The sequence below is a fragment of the Bos taurus genome, chromosome 18 (genome assembly GCF_002263795.3).
Source record: "Bos taurus isolate L1 Dominette 01449 registration number 42190680 breed Hereford chromosome 18, ARS-UCD2.0, whole genome shotgun sequence".
NCBI classification, from domain to species: domain Eukaryota; kingdom Metazoa; phylum Chordata; class Mammalia; order Artiodactyla; family Bovidae; genus Bos; species Bos taurus.
In genome coordinates, this window is record NC_037345.1 from 13,175,649 (window position 1) to 13,189,179 (window position 13,531).

Sequence of the window (13,531 nt, forward strand, 5' to 3'; positions counted from 1 at the left end):
TAGATGCCTCAGGCTGCCCAGACAGGAGGTGTCCAGGAGGATAGACACTGAGTCTTTCTGGATGATTCTGAATTCCCGGCCAGGGCAGGCCTGGGATTATTCCAGGGAGACACCCAGCTCAGTTACGGCTCAGGCCTTCCCAACCTCATTGCTAATAAAACTTTAGCCCATTTGGTTCTGGTTTTCAGCGACCTTCCATCCATATTGGAAGAACAAAAAAAGGTGGCTGTGGTTTGTTGGCAGGATATCTGCCACTCACATCCAAGGTCTTAGAGGGGAACAAAACCCATTCCAAGAAGCCAAGGGGAAAAAGGAATTACTGCCTGAATGTCGGGGTCCAGCCCTGCTCTGTTCACCCCTGCCAGTTCCCCCAGAAGTGTTCAACGATAAATAGGAGCAGCGTTTATCACTGCTCCTCTGGTGTTTTACAATCGAATTTGGTTCCCTAGTTATTTTTTCCTTTATGAATATATAACCCTTGCTCCACATAGAAAAACTGGATGATGGAACATGAAGGCAGGGAGCAGCCTAAGGCGGGTCTCGTGCATCACCCAGAGACCCTGCTGGCGTTGGGCATTTTTCTTTCCTTCCAATAGTTCATCTATTTTTTACCTTTTGTGTTTGTTTGTCTTGTTGACCTTAGTGGATACGAGGCACTCTACAGGGCAGGGGGTCAGTGTCGTCAGAGATTTAGGGGCTTGTGAGGCAGAAGCACAAAGGTTTCATGGACAGCATTCCCCGGAATTGGCTATCTTATTTTTGCTAATATTTATTTATCCGCTGCGCCGGGTCTTGGTGGTAGTAACGGGATCTTCAGTCTTTGTTGCGGCTGCAGGGTCTTTAGTTGTGGTGCGCGAACTCTTAGTTGTGGCCTATGTGGGCTCTAGTTCCCTGACCAGGGATTGAACCGGGCCCCCTGCGTTGGAAGTGTGGCGTCTTAGCCTTTGGACCACCAGGGAAGTTCTGATTTTATTTGAAAGTCTGTCACTCAAGTGAACCTCTTGGGACTGGGGACATGGGATGCGGGGCAGTTTTCTGACATACCCCAGAACCTGGGGCTGCTGGTCTCTAAGAAGGAGTACATGGAGGTGGTGGTGTGGGCGGAGCTCAGAGCCAGCTCCCCGAGGACCCCTACCTGGATCCCCGTGTAGCTGCCTGCCTGCTGCAAAGGCCTGAGGGTGGCTCCGTGTATTGCGTGCTGGCTCGCTGAACGTCCAGCCTGGCCCACCACTGCTGAGCAGCCTGGGGAGGGCGCTCACCCTCTGTGGGCCGGGTCCTTGTGGACAGATGGCATGGAGCAGCATGCAGTGCCCTCGGCAAGTGTGGGGCCTGGCTACCCTCCCAGGTGACCCCTGAACCAGGTCGGCCCCTCCCCTCGTGCCCCGGCCTTGCAGGGAGGTGGGTGTGAATGCACACCCTGACGTGGTCTCAGCCTGGCAACCTCGTAGTGCCCTAGGCCACCGTCAGAGGTGGGAGGGGACAGTGTCCTCGGTCCCCAGACACGGTGAGGACGAGCCTCCATTCCAGGCTGCTGCAGGAGCTGCACTTGCCTGCGTTTTCTCAATGGGCTTAGATTAAAAAAAAAAAGAGAGAAGCCAGAGGCTGCCGTCCTGGAGAGCGAAGCCAGTGGACGCCCCGGAGCCCCAAGGCCCGCCCTCCACCGGAGCGTGAAGGCAGCCGCAGCAGCCGCGTGGGGCCGCGGAGTGCCTGGCCCCGGGCAGGCTGTGGTCACTGTCACAGCCAGCAGCCGGCCTGGCGTCAGCAAGCCGTGTCCTCAGGCCTAGGAGGGCGCAGTCGCTGAGCCGAGCCAGCCAGAAACGGTTGTGTGTATGTGCCCTCTCTCCCAGTGCGGGGACCTCCCTGAGGGCGGCTGCCGTGAGGACGGGCACGGGCCTTCCTGGGGAGGGGGGCGGCACGGAGCTTCGGGTCCCAGACGGGGTCCTGCTCCCTCTGTTTCAGGGTGAACCGCACCCACCCTGGCTTCTAGGGCCAGGGCCGGGCCACATGGCTGAGATGGGGAGCTCGGGTTCCTCCTGAGCACCGGGTCTGCAGGCTGGTCCCCATCATCGCTACCCGTCATGCAGGCTGGCATCACCAGGGACACACAGGCAGCCCGCCCAGAGATGCCAAGCTCCTCGACAGGGGTGCCACCTGGGCTCCAGAGCCCTGCCCCAGCCCCCTCAGGACGTGTGTAAAATGCAGATGCCCCCCACCCCCAGAGCTTCTGCCTCAGCAGATCCGGGTGGGGCTTGAGAACCTGCATTCCTGGGGAGCCCCTGGCATGCTGGTGCTGGCTGGGCCCCCATGGGGGGAGCAGACATGCCTGCGGCCGAGGTGAGAGGTGGAGGAGCTTCCTGCCCAGTCAGGTAACGTGGAGCCGGGGCTGAGGGAAAGGTGTGCCAGGCCAGTCGGTCTGCAGAGATAGGCGGGCTCAGAGGCCCCGCCGGCCTACGCTGGGGACTTCTCAGCAATGTCTTGTCTGCACAGAAGCTGGTTCTGAACGAATGAATGAAGATGCTCAGCCCCGCCCCTCCTCATCGTCAGGGGCCTGGCCACCTCCTTCGGTTCTGTGACCTGGAATCAAGGCCGTGGCTACCGTGGGGCTGGGCCAGGTTCCCCAGGAGCCACAGCCACATCGTTCATCCCAGGAGGATCACAGGTCCCCTCTTGCTCCTGGGTGCCCGCAGACTCTCCAGGGCGAGAGACGGACCCGCCGCAGTCCAGCGGGGCAGCGTCCTCGGCAAAGCCCACAGGGTAGAACTGCAAGTTCCCGCGGGCTTGGTCGTCCCTGGCCCGACCTCCCGGAGACGTGGTCAGTCCTGTGGGGCCTGGTGGGTCAGCTGGCTCCATGGGGGAGGAGAGGTAAATTTCCCCCAAGGTCCTGGATTGTAGGGGTTACACCAGAGCCTGAATCTGATGAATGTAACAGCTCGCTGTCCTCACCCCGAGACCCTGCAGGGGCCAGAGAGGGAGGGGCTGGAGGGTGGAACAGTCACTCCTGTCCCCGCCGCCTCTTCTTGGCCAGGCTGCCCTCTGGCGCTAAACCCGCAGCCTGGAGCATGGGGCCAGCTCTGCTTCCTGGGAGTGACTGCTGTGCTCGGGGTTGAGAGGGGAGGAGGTGTGGGCAGGGCGGCCTCACGGTTCCAGGCTGCAGGGTCCCCACGGGGCAGGGGTGTGGGGGCAGGAGGTGCGCCAAGGCTGCCGGTGGTCGTGGTGGTCGGCAGGGCTATGGCCACAGGCCCGCGTGCTGCCCATCAGCTGATACCTCTGTCTCCTGATGCTTTGCTGAGTGAGCAGTTGTGGGCAGGTGGAGCTAGGAGGGACCTTGACCTGACGTTTAGGTGGAAGATGACAAGTTCCTGGCAGGGGGCAGCCATTCCTCCCTCCTGCACCCGTGGGGGGCTGTACACCACATCCTCGCGCCAGGCCGGCCGGCCCTTCTGAAGGACGGGGGTGGTCCCCGCCAGGGAGGTGGGAAAGCGGGCTCCGAGGGCAGCCTGGCTGAGAGTCAGGCCCCCGTGCCGGCAGGGCGGAGCCAGTCTCAGAGTCAGGCGGTGGCCCAGGCAGGACTAGAACTCACATCTCGGCGGTGCCTGCTGCCCTGCACCTGCTCTCAGCCCCTTCAGACCTGGACCCAGACTGGGGGCTCTGTGAATAGAGGGGTGCTGGCTGCCTTCCGTGAAGTGCTCTCGAAATCCAGCCCTGCCCCTGGACAGGAGGGCTTCACGCGTGAAACCTCGGTGAGGTCTGCTCAGGGACAGGCGCCTACCTCCCCAGTCACCTTTTTATGTCGATCCTGGGCTGGCGTCTGTCTGGGCCCCGGGGATACCTGTTTGCTTTAAGCTTTCTGCTGCGGCTTCTCTCTCTCTTTCTTTTTTTTTGCTGTGCGGGCTTCTCTCTAGTTGCCGCGAGCAGGGGCTGCTCTCTAGTTGCGGTGTGCAGGCTTCTCATTGCGGTGGTTTCTCTTGTTGCAGAGAACAGGTTCTAGGGCGTACGGGCTTCAGGAGTTGTGGCTCCTGGGCTCTAGATCGCAGGCTCAATAGTTGTGGCTCACAGGCTTAGTTGCTCCACGACATGTGTGATCTCCCCGGACCAGGGATCGAACCCATGTCTCCTGCTTCCTCAGGTGGATTCTTTACCACTGAGCCACCAGGGAAGCCCTGCTGTGGCTTCTCTGCTCCTGTCAGTTACGTGTCTTCAGCAGGTCATCCCCAGAGCCCTGGGGGCAGGGGGACAGTGCATGAGCCCCATGTGGGTCAAGACAGGGAGGGCGCATTATCTGCAGGGGAGACTGCCTGGGGCTGTCTCACTGGGGCATCTTTCCATCCTAAAGAAAACAAAATATTTAAGGACCTGAAATCAGAGTGGGGGTTGTGGTTTATTATGGGTTTAAAATATGTTCATATCATTTCTTGTTAAAGTATAATACATCCTTATGAAAATACTAAAGCAATAAGGGGGATGGCTTCGCAGGTGACACTAGTGGTAAAGAATCTGCCTGCCAATGCAAGGGATGAGGGTTCAATCCCAGGGTCGGGACGATCCCCTGGAGAAGGAAATGGCAGCCCACTCCAGTGTTCTTGCTGGGAGAATCCCAGGGACGGAGGAGCCTGGTGGGCTACAGTCCCTGGGGTTGTAAAGAGCTGGACACAGCTGAGTAATGGAGCACTCACACGATAAGGCAGACAGTATTGAGCAGCCGTGTCCCACATGGGCTCTCCGTCTCCTTAGAGGAAATCACAGTTTTTTCCACATGTGCGCAGATAACCATATCACACCTACAGGATCCTGGGTCACGGTGAAGGAATTGTACTGTCGACTTGTTCTGTAGCTTGGTTCCCTTTTCCCATCACTTATGTCAGAGACCTCTTTCCTTGTCAGGGTTTTGCCCTGGCATCTGCGTCATGATCTGTGTTACGGGTGCACCACCGTCCAGCTGTTACGTGTGTGCTAAGTCTCTTCAGTCGTGTCTGATTCTTTGCCACCCCAGGGACTGTAGCCCACCAGACTCCTCTGTCCATGGGAATCTCCAGGCAAGAATACTGGAGTGGGTTGCCACGCCCTCCCCCAGGGGATCTTCCCAACCCAGGGATCGGCCCCTCATCTCTTATGTCTCCTGCATTGGCAGGCGGTTCTTTACCATTAGCGCCGCCTGGGAAGCCTGGTCCAAGTCTGCATCCCATCCTGCAGTCTTACAAGGCAGCTAAGACTGTTCTTGTCTGCCTGGCTCCGCGGCTGGCACAGGTCTTTCCCACCACGACCCCCTAGAGCAAGTGTGCGTGGCTGAGTGACGTGTGCAAGGTGCTGCCTCATTGCCTGGCACCAGGCTCCATCACCTTACCTTGGCTGGGAGGGAGGGCTGCAAGAGGAGGCGGTGGGGCGGCCTTGAGTGACTGCTCTGTCGTTGAGGCGTTTCTCCCTGCAGTCAGCCAGTAACAGCCCCCTGCCCCCGACCAAGAAGCCTACATCCTAACCATCCCTGGAACCTGCAGATGTGTGACCTTCCTTGGGAAAAGGGACTTGGCGGATGTGATTACATTCGGCGCTACTCAGGATTGCCTGGGTGGGTGCCCAGTGTCATCACAAGGGTCTTTGTTGGAGGGAGGCGAGAGGGCAGAGTAAGTGATGTTGCAAGTGGAGGTCAGGAAGACGTGGCCACAAGCCAGGGGGTGCTGGTGCCTCCAGACGCTGGAAGAGGGGAGGAGATGGATCTCCCTGGAGCCTCCATCGGGAACCAGCCCCAGTTCAGCCTGTAAGACAGATTCGTTCTGGACTTCTGACTTCTGGAACCGTAGAATAATAAATGTGTGCTGTTCTGGGTTGCTGCAGCTCCGTAGGGAGCCCATGAGCCCCCAGCTCTGGCACTGGGTGGGCTGTGTCACCTGGTGTCCCCCTTCTAGAGGGGGCAGGCCCGGCCCCTTCCCGCCCCCGGCAGGAGACCTGCTCTGCAGCCGTGCTTCCAGGCCCTGCGGAGATGGACTCTCGGTGAGGAGTACGTGCGGCTTCCTGCCTCCGGGGGAGGGCCGGCCACACGCCAGGAGAGGCCTTCTGGTGGGCGACAGCCATCTGTTCCGGCTCTGGCCTCCCAACATTAAAAAAAAAAGGAAGGAGAAGAAGAGGCTGGGGAGTGGGGTGCCAGGTCCTGGAAATGCCCGGGTGAGGGGTCAGCCTGAGGGCTCCTGGGGGTGCAAGGCCACGGAGCCCCCAGACCTGGCTCCACCCCAGAGACCCAGGAGCACTTGGCCTTGGGCCTGCGTGTCGCGTCTGTGAGCCGCTTCCCGGGGCTGGAGGGTGTCGGCTTGGGGTGCCAGCCTGTGCCCACACCTCTGTCACCTCCGGTCCTTGCGCGTGGGGTCGGGGATTCAGGCTGTCAGATGGGATTAGGATCGCTGCCCACTTTGCTCTGGGCCACTTGTCAGACAGACGCGCGGAGCTCTGACTCACCCACGGGCAGCTTTCCCACCTGGCATCAGAAGGCGCCTGGGGTGACCTGGGCCCTGTGTTGGCCGTGTCCAGGAGAGCCCTGGCCCAGGGTTCTGGGCTGGGGGGCTGTTGAACTCGCCCCTTCACAGAGAAGCTGTGGCCTTTTCCACGGCCTGGAGGACGGGCCTCCCTCGTGGCCTTGGTGACCTGTCCCCAGACTTGGTGGCGCAGGGATTTTTCATCCTAATCTAAACCCAAGCCCTCCTGTTACTGCCCGAGCCTGTTTCTTTCCCGTCGTTGAGGGAAATAGTAAACTGATCTGCTGTTAGTAGGTCTGTGGCCTCAGGCAAGGGACAGAAACTCCCTGGGTCTCCAATTTCAACCCTCTGAAATGGGTTGAAGAGGTGATGTGCCCAGTGGGGTCTTTGTGAAGAGTGACATGTCACCGGGAAAGACAGGACCGCAGCTGCCTTCCCTGTGAAGTGTTAGAGCAGGCAAGAGGGGTGAGGGGGTGTAGAGGAGACTCCCCTGCCCTTGACCCCTTTACCCCTGGGCAGCCACGGAGCCTCAGTCTCCCCACCCGAGTGCCTACCTCCCTAGATGTGGAAACGACCATATCCACACTCGTCAGATCCGAGTTTAATTTGAGTTTAAACTGAGGAGTTTCATCAAACCAAAGTTCGCTTCAGTGCAGCCTGGAACAGCCAGGCATGTGTGTAGATTGCATGTTTGTTCCTCACCCCCAGGCCCTTGGCCCTGTGACTGTGGTCCGCCCCCTGGAGGCTCGGCCACGGGCTTTGCCTGGTCCGAGGGACCAGCCTGGAGTGATGGAGGGCCCCGTCCCAGGCTGAGGCCCTGGGAAGCTCTCTGTGTTTCTGCTCACTCTCCTTGTACTTCTGCCGTCGCCGTGACAACACGCCCTGGGAGCCCCCATCCCTGGGGGTGGGGGAGAGGGACACTTGGGGACACCTGGATGCATAAGCAAGAATAATGATTATTTTAAATCACCTCCTTTTGGGGATGGGGGATTGTTGAAAAGCGTTGTTTGGCATCACTGACTGCTACGGCCCTCGTGGGTGATCCTGGATAAAAGGATCACTGTGCTTATTGCACACAGTGTGGGTCCGGCCACGCTAGACCATTAGTCCTCTGGGGGAACATTCCTGATCCTTTGTGTGAGTGTCCTGGGGCTGCCATATCAAAGTGCCACAAATGGGGTGGGCTTAAACAACGGGAATGTTCTCTCACAGTCCTGGAGCCAGAAGCCCACCATCAGGCTGTGGGCAGCATTACCGTCTCTCTGGATTCTCTAGTGGGTGGGGGAGCGGTCCTTCCTGTCTCTGCCAGTTCCTGGGTGTCCAGGCATCCTTGTGGGGTGGCCACATCCGTCCAACCTCTGCTGGTGTCTGTCCTTCCTTCTTATGAGGACATGTCATTGGACTTAGGGCCGCCACCATCCAGTGTCACCTTATTACATCTGCAAAGACCCTGTTCCAAAGAAGGCCCCACTCTGAGATCCCCAGTGGATGTGAGCTTGGGGTCTGCACTCTGCACGGCTGCTGCACGGCCACGGCTCCTGCAGATGTGAATGCCTTCTTCCACTGCCTCACTTTAACTCCTGTGATCACAGCTCCTGCCTCGGAGTTAGGCTGGCCTCCGGAGGGCTTGGAACAAAACTTACTACTCTCTTGGGGAGCTCCCTGCTTCCCTACAAAGTGTCTTTGGGTCTCAGGGTCTTATGTGCTCTGGGTCTTCGTGTCCCAAGCTCTGAGGGGCCACTTTAGCTTTCCCGTGCTTTTTCTAACCTTGAATATCTTCCATAAGAAGCTGCCTTATCCTCATTTAAGGGGTATGTGTTTGAGGGGTGCAGCTTGCAGATGGCTTGGGGAGATAGAAGGGGTTTCCTCGGTCACTGCTTGCTGACCACCCTGTTCTCACAATGCCCAGCCTCTGCTCCAATATGAGCTTCAGGCTTTGTCTGCCAACAGCACCCCCACCTACCCCCGCTGCCACCCCAGACTCTGCCCCAGGCTCCCCTCTGCCTCTCGAAAGATCCACTTATAGGCTCTGCCAGGGCGGAGGGGTCATCTTCTCCCAGCCTGTCTGGTATCCGGAGGTGTCATAAACCGTGTGAGCACTGAAGTTACAGATTTGGAAATTCCCTGGTGGTCCAGTGGTTAAGACCTCATGCTTCCGTTGCAGGGAGACCCAGATTTGATCCCTGCTTGGGGAACTAAGATCCCACATGCTGCATGACACAGGCCAAACAAGTTATGGATTCAGCCTTACCAGCGACAAGGCAGGAAGGAGAAACAGAAGCTGGGAAGAACAGAACATCCGGTGTGTAAGCGCCTCTGAACTTACTGGTGTCTGCTGTTTAAAGACCTATATATTCTGCTCAGTAGAGCCGCTCAGTGTATATACTTTGGGGGATCTTGAAGAGTCATTGTGACCACTTGAAGTTTTCTCTAAACCTAAAGTCTTGTAGAATGTGACTTGGTTCCATTAATCAGGACTCTGTTGCAAGCAGTAGCATCATCATTCAAAGTAGCTCAAGCAGAGAGGCCCTGTGTTGGCTCCCAGTCTCTGGGTTGGCTTCAGGCACAGCTGGATCCAGGGATTCCGATAATGTCAGGGCTCTGTCATTCTCTCCCTTTCTTGGTTCTGCTTTCCTCTGTGTGTTGATTCCACTCTCCAGCAGGTTCTCTGCATGCGGTGGGAAAGGCCACCAGGTCTGCATTCACATACTCCTTAGAGTTCTCGGTCCTGGCGGGGAGGCGAGATGGTTTTCTCCCGGGCCCGTATAGTTATGGTCTGGAAAGGCTCAGCTTGGCTTTGCAGGAGTCACCTGCCTGCTAATTGCCCTTGATGATGGAATTTGCTGATTGGCCACACTGGGTCATGTGCCCACCTGAGATGTGAGGGGTGTGGTCAGAGGATGGACATCCTGACACCCCATCAGGAGTGCAGTGGAGGAGGGAAGGTCCCTGATGAGGGGCACTGGGCAAGCAAACCTCTGTCCAGCTCCAGAAGGGAGCACTCTCAGATCATGTTCTCCCGTCCATGTGGAAGGTTAGAGGTGCCTCAGCCGCGCTTCTTCCCATGAAGACACATTCACATACCATCAGGTCACTCTTTAAAGGGCACGACTCAGTGGTCTCTAGAGTGTTCAGAGTGGTGCAGCTGTCCTTGCTGCTTTCAGAACATTTCCACCACCCCAAAAGAAACCCTTAGCAGCCTCCCCGAGCCCCTGGCAGCCACAGATCTAATTCTTTCTGTTTGCCTGTTCAGGACAGTATGTGGTGCGGCTTGTCTGGCTTCTTCGTTAAGTGCAGTGTTGTCATGCTGTCAGCGTTCAGCCCCGCTGCAGCCTGTGTCTGAGCTTCATCCCTCTCCACCCGAGTGACAGCCCGCCGTGCGCATGGGTCTTGTGTTGTCGATCCCCTCCCCAGCTGATGAGCAGCTGGGTGGTCTCTGCTTCTGTCTGTTATGAATAGTGCCGCTGTGAGCGTTCGTGTAGGAATCTTCGGGTGGGTGTCCATTTTCCGTTCCCCTGGGTGGGTACCTGGGAGAGGAATTGCTGGGCCGAATGGCGACTCCGGGTTTAACGTTCAGAGGTGCTGCCCCGCTGTTTCCCACAGTCTGCTCCTCTGACTTCCCTGTCAGCACTGGGTCCCGTGTCTCAGCATCCTCCCTGACTTGTTCCCGTGCGTCTCTGATTTTAGCCACCCCCGTGGGTGTGGAGTGAATTTCCTTGCATGGTAGTTTTTTCTTAATATTTATTTTATTTGACTCTGCCAGACCTTAGTTGTGGCATGCAGGATCTTCAGTTGCAGCACGTGGGATCTAGTTCCCTGACCAGGGATTGAACCCTGGCCCCTTGCAATTGGAAGCATGGAGTCTTAGCCACTGGACCACCAGGGAAGTCCCTCCTTGTGGTTTCAATTGACATTTCGAGCATCTTTCCCTGCGCTTCTTGGCCATCTGGGCATCTTCTTGGGAGATCTGTCGGCAGCTTGGGTTTTAGTGAATGTTCGTGTCTCTCCCCTGTGGGCTCTGTGTGTTGGTTGGAGGCACCTGCCCCGGAAAGCAGAGCTGCCCCGTGCTCTAGGGTGGGCCTCCCCGGGGTGGTGCCCGGGAGAGCTCTGGGCTGGGTTTGGCGGGCACCAAGGGAGGGACCTCCTCCCCAGCAGGGCTGTGCAGCTGTCTGCACTGACCTGCCTGACTCGGAGCCCTCGGCCACAGTGCTGTCCTGGGGGAGCAGGAGGGCCCTGCTGGGGACAGAACTGACTCGACTCTAGCTGTCACCAGGGAGACCCGGTCCCTCCAGCCCTGAGGCCCCGGTGAGCTCATCTTCCAGAGGGGTTACTGCAGAGCCCTCCCCGGCTGGGGTCCCTCGGGGAAGAGACTGAAGCTGCCCAGGACCCTGACCCCTCCCCGAACCTCAGCTGCCACTGGGCTTCCAGGACCTTGCCGTGTCAGGAATGCTGGCCGCTCTCCCATCCCACCTTGGCTTCTCTGGCTTCTCTCCCTTGAGCTCCTAGCCCTGCCCTGGGCTTCTGGGCTCGGGGGAGGGACGGTGTAGGCAGTAGAGTTCCAGCTGTGAGTCTCAGGTCTCAGTGCTGCCACCCACCGGTGAGGGGCTGGTGAGAGACTGCGTACATCTCTGCAGTGGATAGACGGGCGCATCTGCAGCCGTAGGGTCAGCAGTCTGTTATGCTCTGTCCCAGTGCTTCCAGGCCTCAGGATAAAGTCCAGATCCCCGGCTGGACGGCTGCCCTTGTGTTCTGGCCCTCTGTCCCACACACCCACCCCAACACCCTCTGGGCAGCCTCTTCTTTGCACACGTTGTTCCCTGTGCTCGGAACGCCTCAGCTCCACCAGCCAACTCCTGTGCACCCCTTAAGACCCAGTTCAGATATACCTTTCCAAACTCATCCCTGATTGAGGCAGGGATCAGCTGCTCCCTTTCTGTGATCCCAAAGCACTTTCTCTTCCCCTCTGTGTTGGCGTCTGTCTGGCGGTGCAGTTTTTGTCTGTTTGTTGGGTTATGAGTTCCCTGAAGTTAGGACTGTTTCCTTCTCAGCACCCAGTAGGTAAAGGAGTGAGAAAGGGAAGGAGGGGGCCTCGCTAATAAAGAGAAACATGTCTGAGTAGTAAGGGTTAGGGGCTGTAGGGTCAGGCCAGCCGTGGTGGGCTCTCACGTGAGCTTTCACTGAGCCTTGGTTTCCCTGTCAGTATGTCAGGTGTGATAATAGACCCACTCTTGGGGGCAGTTGGGATGGACCGGGAGAATGCTCAGCATGTCCCTGCCTCCAGGAAACCCTCAGGAATTATATTTCCACCTTGGGATCTTCAGGGTGGTGGGAGCTCACAAGAGGCTACCTAAACACTAACTCAGGAATCAGAAGGATTCTCCTGCCAGACTCTGGTCCTCTCGCTGCCCACAGACACTGTCCTTCAGGTTCTGGTCACCAGTCCACCGTCTTCTTGTGGAAGGGTGACCGCACACATGGACTGGTCACCTGGCACCTCCCAACAAGGACTCAAAATAAATCCCTGCCCTGGTTTGGCTCCAGGAAAACATTGTCACTGCAGACAAGCTGCTGTTTGTTGCCAAGCACCCGAAGGGCGTGGCTACGCGGGCTCCCGTGGCCCACTGTGGACAAGGGCCGTGTGCCACCATTTCCCTCGGGGGTCAGGGGGTGGCACTCCGGGGCTAGAAAGAGCCGTGGCTCATGTCTCCAGCCTCGTCATGGCCCTGGTCTTCCTGCTTCAAAGTCTTGCTGGTGTGTATTCGGCAAGAGGTGGGGACCTCCATCAACAACAGCCCCTCCCGCCAACCCCTGTGAGCACAGAATCCTGCACACGAGGTGCAGAGCTGGCCTCTGGCCAGTGGCCACCTTGGCAGTGTTGCCTCTCCTTGCTGAGCTGGTTTCTCTGTCTGTAGGACAGGATCATTTTCTGTTTTGGTTTTGATTTTCATTTCCTCTTTCCCCTCAACAATCATGACTATTCCCAGGAGTGGCAGTTAGACTACTTACTGCCGATCAGCACAGCATCAGCCGGCGTCCCTACCAGTACGTGGAGAACCGAGCACCTGTCTCCATCCGTGCCTCTGCCCGGCCCGCCTCCTGGGGAGTCGGGGTTAAATGAGGCGGGAGGCAAGTGCGCACAGCACAGGGCCCGAGCACACCTGGAATCTCGGCTGCTCCACTGCCGTCACGGCCCCACCACTGCCCGGCCACCCTCTGCAAGCTGACCTGAGTGGGGCCGCCAAAGGCGGGGCCGTGACAGTGGGGCTTGGATGAGTAGGTCTCTCCAGGGTTGCCGGCAACCCCCAAAGTTAACTCGTCAGTGCCCCGACCGTAAACTGGCCTCCCCGAGCTGGTCAGACGAGCAGGATGCCACTGGTCACGCTGAGGCCTCCGTGTCCCATCTTCACTGGCCCTCAGGGCAGCACAGGAGCCTGTGTGCCTGCTTCACAACTGAGGAAACACAGCACCTTCCTCAGCCTAACCCACTCCTGGCATCCTTGTCCTGCTCCGTCCCTGGTGTCTTAGACATGTGACAAAATCTCGCAGACACAGGCCTTACACGAGACGTGGTCTCTCCCAGGTCTGGAGTCTGCAGTGTTTGAGGTCAGGGTGCCTGTGGGGTCGGCTCTGGCCTCTCTCCCTGGGGGCAGGCAGCACCATCTCTGTGTCCTCACGTGGCATGTCCTCTGTGTATACGGAGAGCTCTCTTCCCCTTCTTATAAGGACACCAGTCCTGCTGGATGGGGACCCCACTTTTATGACCTCATTTATCCATAAGGACCTCCTATAAGTGCTCTCACCAAATATAGTCACATTGCAGTGGTAGGGCTTCACATAAAAATTTCAGGGGGCACAAAACTCAGTCCACAGCACCTGGTGTATTAGGAAGGAGGCAGATTGACAAGACCTAAAATAGCATCGGTTTTAAGGTCTGATACAGGCTGTAACGTGGATGAACCCCGGGGACGTGGTGCTGAGTGACAGAAGCCAGACACAAAAGGACAAGTCCTGTCTGACTCCATTCAAGTGAAATACCTAGAAGAGGAGAAAGGAGAGCAGAGGTTCCCAGG

At 57.9% G+C, this 13,531-nt stretch overlaps 1 protein-coding gene across 1 annotated transcript in view; it reads left to right on the forward strand.

Annotated features, from left to right (window-relative positions):
- The window catches only part of JPH3 (junctophilin 3), a 75,230-nt gene that overhangs the window by 32,657 nt on the left and 29,042 nt on the right, over window positions 1-13,531 (forward strand). The gene's annotated exons all lie outside the window — the stretch shown is intronic.